This window comes from Lucilia cuprina, chromosome 5 (assembly GCF_022045245.1).
Source record: "Lucilia cuprina isolate Lc7/37 chromosome 5, ASM2204524v1, whole genome shotgun sequence".
Taxonomy (NCBI): Eukaryota; Metazoa; Arthropoda; class Insecta; order Diptera; family Calliphoridae; genus Lucilia; species Lucilia cuprina.
In genome coordinates this window covers 63351212-63367137 of record NC_060953.1, presented here as the reverse complement: position 1 = coordinate 63367137, position 15926 = coordinate 63351212, and the positions used below count along the sequence as shown (strand labels likewise).

General features: G+C 27.6%; 1 protein-coding gene across 1 annotated transcript in view; it reads left to right on the top strand.

Annotated features, from left to right (window-relative positions):
• The first annotated feature begins 14927 nt into the window (after positions 1-14927).
• The window catches only part of LOC111677792 (bifunctional heparan sulfate N-deacetylase/N-sulfotransferase), a 69369-nt gene continuing 68370 nt past the window's right edge, over positions 14928-15926 (top strand). Inside the window, exon 1 of the mRNA XM_046953299.1 lies at positions 14928-14950. The gene's annotated coding sequence lies outside the window, so the exon portion shown is untranslated. The remainder of the gene's footprint in view (positions 14951-15926) is intronic.

The following is a 15926-nucleotide window of genomic DNA, read 5'->3' as shown; positions in this document are numbered from 1 at the left end:
TAGTCTTAGTCTAGTCTTAGTCTAGTCTTAGTCTAGTCTTAGTCTAGTCTTAGTCTAGTCTTAGTCTAGTCTTAGTCTAGTCTTAGTCTAGTCTTAGTCTAGTCTATAGTCTAGGCTATAGTCTAGTCTATAGTCTAGGCTATAGTCTAGTCTATAGTCTAGGCTATAGTCTAGTCTATATTTTTGTCTATAGTCTAGCCTGTAGTCTAGTCTATAGTCTAGCCTATAGAATGGTCAATAGTCTAGTCTGTAGTCTAATCTATAGTCTTGTCTATAGTCTAGTCAATAGTCTAATCAATAGTCTAGTCTACAGATTAGTCTATAGTCTAGTCTACAGTCTAGTCTATAGTCTAGTATACAGTCTAGGCTATAGTCAATTAAATACTTCCTAGTCTTAAGTTTAGTCTAGTCCAAAGTTTAGTCTATAGCCTACAGTCTTCTTTACAGACTACTTTATAGTCTAGTCTATTGTCTAGTTCATAGTCAAGTCAATAGTCTAGTCTATACTCTAACCTATAGTCTTGTATATAGTCTAGTCTGTAGGCTACAGTCTAGTTTTAAAATTTCATTATTATAAATTAAAAAATTCAAATGGCGTTTCTAAGAACAACCCTCGTATATCAAAACAAGGAAGTGTTTAAATGATGCGAATATTGTGCGTGCATGGTTAAGTATGTATGTATGGATGTGTGTTTGTAGACATGTGGCAATTTGTTAAATACTGATAAGAAACTAAATGAAACTTTAGTTAAGAATATAAACAATAGAGACATGTTTAAGGCAACAAACACGAACAGCAACAAAATAATCACAAAATTTGTTGCAATAATAAAAAGAAAAATAAATATATTTTAGCATTTTATTAAATATCAAAAATATTAACATTAAAACATAAGTTACAATGATAAATTCTATTAAAATAAACCTTGTTTAAGATATACAAAATACTGTTGATTATATTTTCCTAAGAATTGCAATTATATAAAATTAAATTAAGAAATAAAATATAAAAGCAATTAACAAAATTCTTACATAAATAATGATAACTAATGATTTTTTTTATTTAGAAAAGAGAATTTAATTAAAAATTCTACAATGAAATGAAGACCATAAAGTTTTGTAATTGATTGCTTAAATTCATTAGACTCAATAAAAACTGGGTGTTAAGTAAAATTATAAAAAAATAATATTATATAATATAATAAATAAAATTACAACTTGCTTTAAATTGTTATCATTTAATAGTTGGAAAAACTTTTATCGAAAACACCCTTTTTATTAAAGAAAACTCAATTGTAGACATATAAATATTGATTAAGTGTTGCCATAGCAATATTTATACATACAAGATGTAAACACACATACATACAATGATACATCCTTACACGTTTTACACACACAAGATGGTGTTAAGTAATTTACTTGTATAAATATTAATAAAAATTTTTACTGAAAATGTCAATAAAAAAGCATATTGACACATTAAATGTCAATTAATGGTATACAGCACCCTAAACATTAGGATACATACACATACATACATACACAGACGGTTGGGCAGACACATACACAGTTACTAAAGCAAAACATGCCATCAATTTTGAGTGACTCTTAGGGAGGTGTATATTACAGTTTAACAGAATCACTTAAATTGCTGCGAATACATGGTCTTGATATGATGTGTGTAAGTATGTATTTACACAAACTCATCTATTAATATGCCACCAAACATATTAAAGAACACAAGTATATAACGGGTTTTAGTAAGGGTGTTTATGTAAAATACTAAAATATTACATCATGTAAACAATGTAGATGCTGTAAAATATAAACGAGTTTTTAAAAAATACTTTTTTTTCAGAAAATTTACATTGTTGACACTATGTAAACTATAAAAGAACTTCTTCATATAATTTTCATTTTTCTAAAATAAGTTCAATTTTGTTAATTAAATCATATAAATTAATTGTTGACATGTTGTAGACAATGTAAATAATAAAATTTATTTAAACGATGTAAATAGTTTAAAGTTGTATTTTGCTGTTTTTGTTTTCACAAAAAATAATGAATGTCTTCAAAAATTTAATAGTTTACATAGTTGACATTTTGTAAACAATAACAGAACTTTTTCAAACATTGTAATTTAACAAAATATGTAAAATTTTCTTAATAGAAGTAATAAAATATAATTTAAAATGTAAAAAATTTAAAAAATGTAAAATATTGTGTAACCAATGTAAATATTGTTGAAATATGTAAACAATATCAAAACTGTTTGAGCATTATAATATTAGAAAGTTTTGAACATTTTTTCAATGAAATCATATATTTTAGTAGTTTACACAATGTAAAGAATTAGGTAAACAATGTAAATTAAGTACAAAATTTAAATACTTGAAAAAAATTTAAATTTTTTTACAAAAGATTAGATTTTCATTAAAAATAAGGTGAACAAAATTTTTGACATTATGTAAACAATGTAAAAAAACTGTAAATTACGTAAATTTAGTTTAACATCTAAAAATATTAAAATTTACAAAAAAATTAAACAAATTCTAATTTACATTGTTGACATTAAGTAAATATCAGTATTTCCGTTTTAGTAGAAATTTCTGTGAAAAAATCGATTAATTGAAATTTTGGCAAAATGTGTAAACAATGAAAATATCATTAAAAATTCGTAAATAATTTGAAAAATGTATTTTACATTAAAGTTATATGAATCTAAAACTTCTTAAAATATTGAAATTTTATAATTTATTTTGGGCACAGTGTAAAAAATGCGTACACACAGTTTCTGAATCCCCTTTATATTTGACATGTATCGAAATTCGTGTAAAAAATATCTTATATAAACGTATGTATGTAAGCAGGAGTGTTTATTTAAACATTTTATCCATATGCCAACCGATAAATAGCTTCCAGAAGCTGTTGTTAGTTGTAAATGTTGATGTCGATATTTTCGTTGCTGTAGCTTTTAGTTTTATTATTATTTTTGCGTATTCGATATGTTTTGCAAATGACACAACTACATGTGTAAATGACATTAACAGTATCTATTATATGTATGTAAGCAAGTATGAAAATGTTTTAGGAGGTAAATATGTTTCGGGGGTAAAAGTAAAATAAGAGCATTTAATAAAGGTTAGCATAACCAAAACAATAACAAAACCATCAGAAGAGTTATCATCATCAGCATCATCACCACTACCATCAGCAGTAGAAACATCAGCCACCAAACAAACACTTAGTTTTTTGTCTGTCTATTTGTCGTTTTTCCAATATGTCTGTCATTCACACTTTTCAAAGAAATTATAGCACTTTCAAATTGTTGTTTTTTTTTCCTTCTCTATTCGATCATTCATTGTTGGCCCATTCAAAACCGTTGGACAGACTGACAGTCATACTTATACTTAAATAGTTATAGTGGTAGACAGAGACAAACTTATAGACATTAAGTGGAAATATACATACACTCATACATACGAAAGTTAAGTGGTACTTGGTTTTCTTTTTGATTTGTGCTTCACTTAAGGAAGGAAAAATATGATGATGATGATGATGTATATCTTTGTAATATAAAAAGTTTAGAACTCATTTTCATGAACTATAAAAATTTGTATTTTTGAAAACGATTTTTTTTAAACTTCTCTAAAAATTTGATTTTTAATAAAAAAATTAAATAAATTTTAAAAATTCCCAAAATTTTCTATAGAAAATATAAATTTTTATAAAGTTTTCCGTAAAAAACACATTCATTTTTAAAAAGTTTTCTATAAAAAGAAAAAATTTCCGTAAAATTTGCTATAAAAAAAAAAAATTCCGAATATTTTCTATAAAATTACAAAACTTTCGAAGATTTTCTATAAAATTAAAAATTTTCTGAAAATTTTCCGTAAAATTTTCTATAAAAAGACAAATTTTCCGAAAAATTTCTATAAAAAAACTAATTTTCCGAAAATTTTCTATGAAAAGACAAATTTTCCGCAGATTTATTATAAAACAAGTAGGAAAGTATAGTCGGGCATGGCCGACCATATAATACCCTACACCATGAGTATATTTTTAAAATTTTTACTTTTTATAAAATTTTTATTTTTTGTAAAGAAACTTTTATGTTGAATATTACCATAATTCCAAAATATTTAAGCCATTTATTGATAAAAAAACTAAAATTTCTAAATGAGGCTTTATATAGGTCAAATATGGGCCGATCCTCGGTAAATTTGGGAAAAGGATATATTTCTAAATAACAGTTAGTTTTGTTGAGTTTCATCGCGATACAAATGGTTACTAGTCAATTTTAGACGTTTAAGTCATTTTTTGAAGGGGGGTTTGTATGGGGGCTAGGTTCAAATATAGGCCGATCCTTACGAAAATCTGCAGTATCATTTATACTTATATAAAACTTATTTGTGCTAATTTAGAGAGATAGCAGAATATTTGACGTAATTATAGCATAAAAAGTTCAAATCGGAAGGTACGGTTGTATGGGGGCTAGGTGAAATAATGGACCGATTTCAACCATTTTCAATAGGCTTCGTCCTTGTGCCAAAAAACATGCTTGGTCCAAATTTCTTCAAATTATCTTGAAAATTGCGGCCTGTAGCTTGCGCACAAGGTTTACATGGACAGCCAGCCGGACGGACGGACATGTCTTAATCGACTCAAAAAATGATTCTGAATCGATCGGTATACTTTAAGGTGGGTATTGGACCAATATTTTTGTATGTTACAAACATCAGCACAAACGTATAATACCCTCCCCACTATAGTGGTGTAGGGTATAAGATAAATTTTGAAAAAATTTTCTATAAAAATACAAAATTACCGAAAAATTTCTACAAAATTACCGAAAAAATTCTATAATACAAAACTTTTGAAGATTTTCTATAAAATTACAAATTTTCTGAAAATTTTCCGTAAAATTTTCTATAAAAAGACAAATTTTCCGAAAATTTTCTATAAAAAAAATCTAATTTTTCGAAAATTTTCTATGAAAAGACAAATTTTCCGCAGATTTATTATAAAAAGATAAATTTTGAAAAAAATTTTCTATAAAAATAAAAAATTACCGAAAAATTTCTATAATAAGAAAAATTTTCCGAAAAATTTCTATAAAAAAACAAATTTTCCGAAATTTTTTATAAAAATACAAAATTTCCAAAAATTTCTATAAAAAGCAAAATTTTCCGAAAATTTTTTATGAAAAGACAAATTTTCCGCAGATTTTTTATAAAAGGATAAATTTTAAAAAAATGTTCTATAAAAAGACACATTTTTCTAAAATTTTTTATAAAAATATAAATTTTCCGAAAATATTCTTTAAAAATATAAATCTTATGAATATATTTGATATAAATATAAATTTTCCGAAAATTTTCTATAAAAATACAAATTTTCCGAAAATTTTCTATAAAAATATAAATTTTCCGAACATTTTCTAAAAAAATATAAATTTTCCGAACATTTTCTAAAAAATATATAAATTTTCCGAACATTTTCTAAAAAAAATATAAATTTTCTAAAAAAAATATAAATTTTCCGAAAAATTTCTAGAAAAAAATATAAATTGTCCGAACATTTTCTAAAAAAAATATAAATTTTCCGAAAATTTTCTAAAAAAAATATAATGTTTTCCTTAAAAATTTTGCGAACATTTTTTATATAAAGACAATTGTCGAATTCACAATCGGTGTCGTACGGTTGTATCGTAGTATGTCGTAATTATTTTATTATTGAGTAGTTTTTATAACAAAAAATTTTATTTGAAAAAAAATTATGACATACAACGATACGATATCGATTGTGAATTGACCAAATATACAAAAACAAATTTTCCAAAAATATTCTATAAAAAGAAAAATTTTCCAAAAAGAAAGAGAAATATTATAATTTTTTTTCAAAAAGAAAATGTTTCCTAAAATTTTCCAAAACGGATAAATTATCCGAATGTTGAAAAAAATAAAATAATAATAGATACAAATATGTTAAAAAAACTAACCTAAAAAATTTAAATTTTACAAAAGTTTTTTAATAGAAAAATTTTCAGAAAATTTTTTATAAAAGTAAGAGGTTTACGAAATTAAAATTAAAAAATATAGTTTTTTATATATTTTTTAGTGGCGATATGCCTTATGTTCCTCTCCTACTATGCCTGTTAAAACCATCACTGTGTGTATATTGTGCAAGTGCTCTTCACTATAATGTGTCAAACACATATTTTTCTACTTTTAATCGGGCGAACGAACAATTATACAAGTAATATATGCATACATGACAGTGTTTAACTATAAATATTTATAAGTTTGCTTTTGCCCCAAAAGAAAGAGATAGCCAGCTCCGACCACCCTTTTTTAGTTTGTCCATCGATTCGCTCAACTATTTAATTGTCGGTTTATTGAAAACCATTTCTAATGTCTGTGTTTCATATTTTCACATTCGAATATTTGATGTGTCGCATAATATTGTTGCTGCTTCTGATGATGATGATGATGATGATGATATTTTTTGATGTTCATTAAAACTGGGTCACTTTAATAAATACCACAAGTAGTAGTATATTGAGTTGTATTTTTTTCTATTAGGTTTAACTTGCATTTGGGTCTTAAAATTTGCATAATTAAGGATTTTGTAATGTATTTTTTATTTCTTTTATGTTGTCATTTGTGTCTGTCTATTTTCCAGCTCAACGTTTGTTATTAAAAGCAAACATATAGTTTTCTTTTAGAATTTCTCTTTGTGTTATAATTTCGTTAATAACTAAGTGTTATAATCTATTTAGAAAAAAATATACACAAAATATGCAAATCGTCTTAGACAGTTTTATGACACAGCTATATATTGGCTATTATATGTAGGTTATAATGAGATTGTCGTTTATTGTTGAAACATATTGCCAATGGAGACAGATGGTATCTTAAGCATATAATTTAAGTCTAGTTAACTTAAATATGCTCAATTATAAGTTTTTTGTTTAAAGATTATAGTAAACGTCAAAAACTTACTTTAGGCTTAAGGTGGATCTAAAATCCAGATTTTTAACTGATCTATAGTCAAAACTATGGACTGGTTTCTATATCGGACTATCAATCTACTGATCCATACTTCATATTATAGACTAATCAGTTATCTATTATACAGCCTTAGTTTAGACTTAAGACTAATATATAGTTTAGCTATAGGGTAGACTTTAAACTCATCTATAGTTAAGGCTCTAGACTAATGAATAGTCCAGTATATACTCTCATCTGTAATCCCCTGACTACAGGCTCATATATAGTCCAGTCTATATGCTATAGATTTATAGTCAACACCGGTCTATACAGGTGAATCCACTGATCTAGAGTAAAGGCTATAGGCTGATCTATAATCCAGATAGACTCATCTATAACCTAATAGACTCATCTATAGTCCAGACTATAAACTCATCTTTATTCCAGACTATAGACTCATTTATAGTCCAGACTATAGACTCATCTATAGCCCAGACTATAGACTCATCTATAGCCCAGACTATAGACTCATGTATAGTCCAGACTATAGACTCATGTATAGTCCAGACTATAGACTCATCTATAGTCCACACTATAGACTAATCTATAGTCTCATCTATAGTCCAGACTATAGACTCATCTATAGTCCAGACTATAGACTCATCTATAGTACAGACTATAGACTCATCTATAGTCCAGACTGTAGACTCATCTATAGTCCAGACTATAGACTCTTCTATAGTCCAGGCTTATCTATAGTCCAGACTGTAGACTCATCTATAGTCCAGACTATAGACTCATCTATAGTCCAGACTGTAGACTCATCTATAGTCCAGACTATAGACTCTTCTATAGTCCAGGCTTATCTATAGTCCAGACTATAGACTCATCTATAGTCCAGACTATAGACTCATCTATAGTCCAGACTATGGACCCATCTATATTCCAGACTATAGACCCATCTATATTCCAGACTATAGACTCATCTATAGTCCAGACTATAACCTCATCTTTATTCCAGACTATAGACTCATTTATAGTCCATACTATAGACTAATTTATAGTCCAGACTATAGACTTATTTATAGTCCAGACAATAGACTCATCTATAGTCCTGACTATAGACTAATATATAGTTCAGACTATAGAGTCATCTGAAGAGCAGACTATAGAGTCACCTGTAGTGCAGACTATAGACTTATTTATAGTCCAGACTATAGACTTATCTATTTATGAATGTACATATATTGATGATCAATGGTCCATACTATCGATCTACATATATGCCATACTCTAGACTGAACGCTCTATTGACCAATCTATTGTCAAGGCAACATTTGTTTCAGGACGTTCAGTCCTGTTTTAAAAGATTGTTAACAAGTGTTTTAAATTACAATTTAAATTAAATAAACAAAAACACAAATTTAAAACAATAAGAACAACAACAGCTACAACGTTGACAACAACTGAAATTGTACATTTTTATTATTCCCCAAAGAAATTAAAATTTAAAATTTTTTAACATGATAATCATGTTAATGCCAACTTTAAAACAATTACAATTGCGGCGGGATTTTGGTATTTTTCTCCACAACAATGGTATATTGATAATACATTTATACTTATTTATAAATTACAATCAAACATTATTTGTATATAATAATACATACATATGTTTTACTTTTAACAGCTATGTATGTGTAAAATGTTTAAGCAAAAAATTATCCTAGAGAAAATACAATAATACATATATTATCAGTAATTTAAGTTTAATTTAAATAAAACATGCATCAGCAAACTTTGTCTGATATATTATATGCTGATATACATACATTAATGTACATATGCATATGTAAAAACATATATGCATAGTTATACAACGAGATATGGTTGTTATAGACAAACCCACTCCTCCTATATTCTACTTATTTGGTCATCTTTTTGTACATTGTTGAAGTTAATATATAAAATATTTTATATTGTTATCATTTTGCTATTGTTTTAATATGTTTGTTTATATTGTTAAACATTAATTAACCGAAAGATTTTAAGTGCAGAAAAAACAATAAATGCCATTACAATAATAGTGGAAAAAAATTTATTATATATTGACAACTAGTAAAATAACATCAATAAAATTGTTTGTTTATGCGAAAATAATGAATGTTCGAAATACAAAAATTTATATTGAAAAAATGTCGATACTTCATTTGGCAAATTGATTAACTACACTTTTGGTTTTAAACAAGTCAATGATTGACTTTTGACATATGGTATTCGAAAGAAATTTGCAGAAAAATAATGAACAATAAAATTTTTGTGGCGTTTAAATATAGGGTGTATAATACAGGTAGACTATGATGTGTACTTTAGCTTTATATGAAGTCTTGACTATATATCTGTTAATACCCGAGACTATAGATCAGTTTACAGTCTGAACTACAAATCATTTTGTGGATAGACAGTTTATACTATGAACTTTCGATCATCTATAGATCTGTATGGTGTTTATCTGGACTATAGATCAGTCTATAGTCAGGACTTCAGATCAATCTATACCCTGGACTTTAGTTCAATCTAGCCACTGAACAAATAATTCTTCTAGAGTCTAGACTATTAATCAGTTTATAAATACAGATCAGTTATAGATTAGTCTACAGTCTGGACATTATATAATTCAATAGTCTGGACTATCAGTCTATAGTCTAGACTATAAATAAAATTATAGTTCGACTTTTATTTATAGTCTTTAGTCTGGACTATACTTCAATTTATACTGCTTGATCTATTGATATGATATATTTATCATTCTAGAGTCTAGTAAAATTATAGTTCGACTTTTATTTATAGTCTTTAGTCTGGACTATACTTCAATTTATACTGCTTGATCTATTGATATGATCTATTTATCATTCTAGAGTCTAGTCCATAGATCAGTTCAAGTCTGACCTATAGATCAGTTCAAGTCTGGACTAGATCAGTTTAAAGTCTGAACTATAAATCAGTTTATGGATAGATCAGTCTATAATAGTTTGGACTATAGCCTGGACTATACATTAGTCTATAGTCTGGACTATACATCAGTCTATAGTCTGGACTATAGATCAGTCTATGGTCTGGACTCAGATCAATCTGTAGTCTGAACTATAGATCAGTCTATAGTCTGGACTATAGATAAAATTACAATCTGGACTATAGATAAAATTATAGTCTGGACTCTTATTTATATTCTTTAGTCTCTTATTTATATTCAATTTATCATTCTACAGTCAAATCTATAGATCAGTTCAGGTTTGGACTGGAGATCAGTGTAAAGCATGCACTTGAGATTAGTCTATAGTCTGGAATAAAGATCAAGCTAAAGTCTGGACTATAGACCTGTCTAAAGGCTACAGTGTAGATCAGTCTATAATCTAGAACATAGATCACTCTATAGTCTTAAATATGTATCAGTTTATGGTATGGAATAGAGATCTGTCAATTGTGTGGACTATGGCGAAACTAAAAAGGTAATTATATTCTGGACTGTAGATCAGTCTATGGATCAGTTAATAGTTTGGATAAATTAAAAAAAAAAAAAACTAGATAATAAATCAGTTTATAACCTGTTTATTATCTGGACTGTAGTCTACATTATAGACTAGTCTATACTTATAAGTCTTTATTCTGGACTATATACGAATAACAGCATACTAGTATACAGTCTTTAATATTGACCATTCTGTGTACTATATACTATTTACACCATAACTCACTACAACATTTTCTATTATTCTAATCGACCCACTTTTGTTGTCGTGCAACTTTCATCTAATCACTAAAGGAATCTTCATCGAAGTGTGTGTTTTATATTCCAACTGCTCAACATGTCTCTAATTAAAATTTGTACCTACAATCTGGATTTTTAAAAACGATTTTAATTTTATTAATGAGATTTTATTTCATATATGTCAGCATTGCAGTTTCAATCCAATATTATTTTTCCTTTTTCTCAGTTTCTCGTTTTTCTCATGTCTTTTGCACTTAAAATAATTTTCTTTACAATGTGTTTTTTTTATTTTTTTGTTATTAATAATTGTAGTTTTTTTCTGTTTTTAATATCGTTAATGCGATTTAAACAAAATAAAGGAAATAGTTAAAGAATAGAGGAGCTAGAGTGACTATAATTTATGTTAAGTGCTGGGGTTCTTATGAGTTTCGATGTGGGTCTCGTTATTATAATTGTTTTCTCTGCGTTTTTAATGTAGCCTTCTCTGCAGTGGTGATAGCACTGTATTAAACTTTTTACAGATGGATAAAATAAAAAACAACCTTTCTTATTTGTTGTTTTCCTTTAGTGTTCTATTTAATGAAAGTGTTACATATAAAATGAAAATGAAATTTTTTTCTCATTTACTTTTATTTTTTGTATATCAAAAACACTCTAAACATACATACACACAGAAACACAGAAGCGAATGGTTGGTAGGTTGGATGGATGGATGCTGGGTTCTTCAGTATTCTATTTCTTTTTTAACCCCGGATTTTGCAAAACATACTGACATTTCATATATTTATACACGGTCGATGTGTTTGCTGGAACCAGCAGCTTTTGAGTCAAGCTGCAGAGACAGCAACAGCAGCAGTGTCAGGCAACCCATTATAGTGTCATATTAAAACATAATCCGGAAATAAGTCATTTTAATATCTATAGTATTTAATACTCACACATACATACATATATACATATTTTTACATTCGCACACACGGATACTTGTACTTACTTTTTATTTTACTGTTGAATCCCTGTAGTTCATTCGTAGTCATTCGTCCCATTGTAATAATTTGTTTAAAATTCAAGGTCATTTTTGATACGTATTTTAAAATATTATTTTCAATAAAATTAATTTGCAATAACAAGATTATTTGGGTACACTGATGTTACATTCGTGTTCAGTTTTAAAAATATATAAACTATAGACCTTCGAATTAAAGGGATCCATTAACTCTTTGCAAAATTGTTGGATTTTGTTCCTGTAGTTTTATATTAATACTCACTCACATTTTACTTAAATCTGCAGTTGATTTTAATAAATATTCGTTGTTGTTTTTATTTCCCCCATTTCATTCATACATTTATTATATTCTCTTCGTTTTTATAGTTTTTTTGTAGTCAGTTTAATGTTATGGAATATTTAACCTTAAGCATCGGAACTAAATCTCTAAACATACGCTTCTTTTTTACTTTTGCAAAACTATGTATGATTGTTAAGTCTCTTAATTGTTTATGGGTGGTATTTTGAATTATTTGAATCATTTGGAACAGTTTAAATTGTGAGATAAATCTAAAACTCTTCTTCACAGTTAATTATCTATTCCACAGCTCTATAGTCAAGACTATAGACAGCTCTATAGTCAAGACTATAGACAGCTCTATAGTCAAGACCATAGACAGCTCTTTAGTCAAGACTATAGACAGATCTATAGTCAAGACTATAGACAGCTCTATAGTCAAGACTATAGACAGCTCTATAGTCAAGACTATAGACAGCTCTATAGTCAAGACTATAGACAGCTCTATAGTCAAGACTATAGGCAGCTCTATAATCAATACTATAGACAGCTCTATAGTCAAGACTATAGACAGCTCTATAGTCAAGACTATAGACAGCTCTTTAGTCAAGACTATAGACAGATCTATAGTCAAGACTATAGACAGCTCTATAGTCAAGACTATAGACAGCTCTATAGTCAAGACTACAGACAGCTCTATAGTCAAGACTATAGACAGCTCTATAGTCTATACTATAGACAGCTCTATAGTCAAGACTATAGACAGCTCTATAGTCAAGACTGTAGACAGTTTTATAGCCAAGTTCTATAATCAAGACTTTAGTCAATGCTATATACATTTCTGTAGTGCAAACTACATACAGCACTATAGTGAAGACTATAGACAGTTCTATAGTCAAGACTATGGACAGTTCTATAGTCGAGACTATAGACAGTTCTATAGTCAAGACTATGGACAGTTCTATAGTCGAGACTATAGACAGTTCTATAGTCAAGACTATAGACAGTTCTATAGTCAAGACTATAGACAGTTCTATAGTCAAGACTATAGACGGTTCTATAGTCAAGACTATATACAGTTCTATAGCCAAGACTACGTACAGTTATATAGTCAAGACTATACACAGTTCTATAGTCAAGACTATAGACAGTTCAATAGTCAAGACTATAGACAGTTCTATAGTCAAGACTATAGACGGTTCTATAGTCAAGACTATATACAGTTCTATAGCCAAGACTACGTACAGTTATATAGTCAAGACTATACACAGTTCTATAGTCAAGACTATAGACAGTTCTATATTCATGACTATAGACAGTTCTATTGTCAAGACTATAGACGGTTCTATAGTCAAGACTATAGACGGTTCTATAGTCAAGACTATAGACGGTTCTATAGTCAAGACTATAGACGGTTCTATAGTCAAGACTATATACGGTTCTATAGTCAAGACTATAGACGGTTCTATAGTCAAGACTATAGACAGTTCTATATTCAAGACTATTGACAGTTCTATAGTCAAGACTATAGACAGTTCTATAGTCAAGACTATAGATAGTTCTATAGTCAAGACTATAGACAGTTCTATAGTCAAGTCTATCGATAGTCTGATAGTTAAGGCTTTTGACAGTTTAATAGTCAAGACAGAAGTTCTATAGTTAAGACTATTAACTATTGACTGAATTCTTGCATATAGTAGGCTAGAAAACCAAACTTGTGAAATTACTAGTTATATCAATCTATGCATCCAAATGATTCCTTTGAAAAACTACATCTTCTGATGTTGATCATTACTTATATTTAAATACCATCCTTTTATGTTGAAACGTAAACGTTAAGAATTCCTTAAGGGATATTATATTCATTTGATTCTTATGCTGATTATAGTAATGCCTGTGAAGCTGCAACCAATAATATATAAACGCTGCTCTAAAGATGATTATTACAATTTTATATATAAAATTTCTCTCTGGATTATTGTTTATAACAATTCATTACGTATAAATATCAATTATTTTAGTCAAAGGAATATAAAAACATACAGACATCAGTTACAGATACAGATACATACATTCCTGTTAAGTAACTGATTTTACAGATACACATATTTGAACATTAAACAAATGAAAATATGTATTTATGTATGTATGTACTTGCAAATAAACATGTTACCAAGACAAAGTGGTAAATCTAACTAATCATTTGACTTTAGTTGTGATTTATAACTAATTAAGCCAATGTTGGTTCATGGTTGCTTCGGCTAGTTGTCTGCTTTATACACATTTAGTTGTTGGTACAAAGAAATAAAGTTTTGCGTAATAGAGTTTTGGTTAAGGGAATTTAGTTGTGTTTCGTTATTTGTGTAATTGTAAGATTAAAAGTTTTATATGTTTGAGGACTTATTTGAATAGTCTAAGGAGTATGTAATATTACTAATAGCTAAACTAATCAAGGAAATTATTATTGTTTGCTTAACTTTTTTATCTCCATATGTATATAAATCTTTGTTATGCGTATAAATTGTTAATTGAAAATTAAGTCTTTTTAGTTTGTTGACTGCAACTATATTGAAATTTTAATTATTTTTTCGATGACTTTAGTATATTCGAATTTCCAACAGACTAACGTAAATGTTCGTTGAGATATAGAAACTATTTCAGATAGTTGTAGAGATTACAGAACGCTTAACAGCTACTGCTAGAAGTGCTCTCGGTATTTGATATATTTTCTCTTAAATCCATTAATACATATTTAAAACTCTATTTTAATATAGAATTAAATTTTTTAATAAAATTTGTTTATAATAAAAATTTTAATTTTTTTGCAGATAAATGGTGAGTCTTACAAATCGAATTCAAATATCCAATTGTGTTCTGCTGAGCTAAACTTTTCATAGAGAAGGGTATGTCTGATAAGTAGACTTAACATATTTCGAATTTTCACAATGGTATGAACCTAAATTAATACGCGATATACACTAAGTGAGTTTCGGTCCGGGACATATGTCAAATTTTATTCCGCTCCGAACAAACTATGGTTTTTTTAATTGGGAATAATTCCAAAGTTTTCATGGTTAGTTCGATTCAAATTTGATTTTGATTCGATTTTAATTTAAAAGAAGATCAAAAACACTTGAAGTACATTAATACATTTATTCAATTACTACAGTGCATATTTCCAGATTTCTTTGAATATAGTTTGAATATATAGTTTAAATCCTTTTCTACTTAAGGCGACCCTTAATCACTACACGAAATTAAAGTATTTATTTTATTGCCTATTATTAGTGCCTTAATTGCAGTTCAATTGTATTATTTTGATTTATTAAAAAACAAATTCAAATCATTTCATATACATTACTCTGCCCACACATTTAAAGTAATAAATGTGTATATCAAATGTTTTTCAATTGTTTTCAATAGTAATTTGTTTTTTTATATATGTATATATATATGTATATTACTATCTGACCACTTCATTAACATAGAAAACAATAAATTATTTTCTGCCTGAGCCCATTAGTTGCTCACATATTGTTGTTACAGTTGTAGCTGTTCCAAAGAATATTAATGATTAAATTATTTTTTTCATGTTTTATTTATTTATTTTACAATTTTCACTTTAAAAAATTGAAATGAAGCAAACGAAGTTAAAAAACAAATAAAAATCAGGCCTATTCTGCAAATTTGAAAAAAATTTTAAATTTTTTTATTAAAAATTATTAAAAAAATTAGCTCTAGTTCAGTACTAGTTTAGTTCCAGTCTAGTTGTATTTCAGTTTTAGTTTAGTTCTAGTTCAGTTCTAGTTCAGTTCTAGTTCAGTTCTAGTTCAGTTCTAGTTCAGTTCTAGTTCAGTTCTAGTTCAGTTCTAGTTCAGT